The sequence below is a fragment of the Marmota flaviventris genome, chromosome 4 (genome assembly GCF_047511675.1).
Source record: "Marmota flaviventris isolate mMarFla1 chromosome 4, mMarFla1.hap1, whole genome shotgun sequence".
Taxonomy (NCBI): domain Eukaryota; kingdom Metazoa; phylum Chordata; class Mammalia; order Rodentia; family Sciuridae; genus Marmota; species Marmota flaviventris.
The window spans coordinates 83,186,722-83,188,568 of NC_092501.1; the positions used below are offsets into that span (position 1 = coordinate 83,186,722).

Sequence of the window (1,847 nt, forward strand, 5' to 3'; positions counted from 1 at the left end):
CTACTGTGCCCTTCCTGCCATCAGCATCTCCTGGATGTTGTCCTCAGCTTCTTTAATGCTTGGCTACAGGTAGAATTTTTCTGTTCTACTTCTTAATTTTTTTTCTTCTGCTACTTTCCATTTCCTAACAGCCGTTATGAATTAACCCCTTGGATTGAAAAATAAATATTCTTCATACACCTTCATACATGTTAGCCTCACTTATCAAAGTTGCAATCTCTGTATCAGTAAGATGGGCATGGCTTCTATTCTGTTCAGCTGTCCAATCTCTACATCTGTAGGCTTTGTCTTCTTTTGAGGGCCAATAACTTTGGCTTGGAGCTCTGTGAAAGCCATCTCCAAATTTTGGGGGGCTGACATCTTGGTGCCTTGTGGTTTTGATTTGCATTTATTTCCCTGAGGATTAGTGATGTTGGGCACCTTTTCACAAAACTCAGCCATTTGTATGTCTTCGTTGGGGAAATGTCATTCAGGTTCTTTATGTTAAGATATTTAGATTTTTTTTTTTTTTTTGCCTTTGAGTTGTGTGAGTTCCTTATATATTTTAGATATTAACCCTTTATGAAACATAAGGTCTATAAATACTTTGTTCCATTCTGTGGGTTTCCATTCTGTTAATTGTTTCCTGTGTAAATCTTTTGAGATGGATAAAATTGCAATTATCTATTTATATTTTTGTTACCTGTACTTGTGGAACATTTCAAATAAATCACTTTGTTTGAATAATGTCAAAGTGCTTTTTCCTTATGTTTTCTTCTACTAGTTTTATAGTTTCAGATCTTACAAAATCAACATACAAATCAGTTGTGTTTCTATACATTAACAACAAACTGAAAAAAGAAATTATGAAAATATTATTTATAGTACCTTCAAAAAACACTTCATAATAAATTTAACTAATGTTTCACTAGTGTCTTATAGTTTCATAGTATGGTAAAAATATCTACACACTATGAAACTATAAAACACTAGTGAAAATTAAGGATACACAAGTAAATGGAACAATATCAGTATTGATGGATTTAAAAGATTGTTAAAATTTCATACTACCCAAAGTGTCTTATTCACTCAATGCAATCCCTGTGAAAATTCTAGTGGCATTTTTTCACCAAAATGTTTTTAAAATCTGACAATTTGCATAAAAGTTCAACAGACCTTGAAAAGCCAAAGCAATCTTAATAAAGAAGAACAAAACTGAAGGCATCATATTCCCTGACTTCAAATTATAATACAAAGCTTTGAAAATCAAAACAGTATGGTAACAACAGACACATAGGCCAGTGGAGCAAAACAGAACTAAAAATAAATTCACACGTATAATCAAGTAATCTTTGACAAGGACACTGAGAATACGCGTGGACAAAAGAAAGCCTCTTCAATAAATAATGCTGGGGAAACAGCACATCCACATGCAGAAGAATGAGACTGGATCCTAATCTTAAAATATACGCAAAAATTAGCTCAAAATGGATTAAGACTTAAATATAAGATCTCAAACCGGCCATGCTGATGTAATTGACTGGTTACAATTACATTTTTAAAGGCTGCTGGTGATTCTAATTACATTCAGAATTGAGAACTTCTATGTTAGATCATGTTTATTGATTTTCCCTACAACATTCATCATTCCACTTATTTCTCTCTTTTCTTCTTTACTTTTCAAAATTCTACCTACTATATGAGATCCAACTCAGGTACTGCCAGGATCTTTTGTTACCACCCAAAGCTGATTTACTCTCAAAGCACACAGAAGTATGAACCACTTGTACATACTTACTTGACACTTAAGATATACTACTTCTTCTACCTTCATGTGATTATCCTCTTTAACAAAATCCTAAGGGTTA

General features: G+C 32.9%; 1 pseudogene; it reads right to left on the reverse strand.

The window, feature by feature from the left end:
• Nucleotides 1-360, reverse strand: LOC114097574 (prefoldin subunit 1 pseudogene; annotated as a pseudogene).
• Nucleotides 361-1,847: the final 1,487 nt, after the last annotated feature.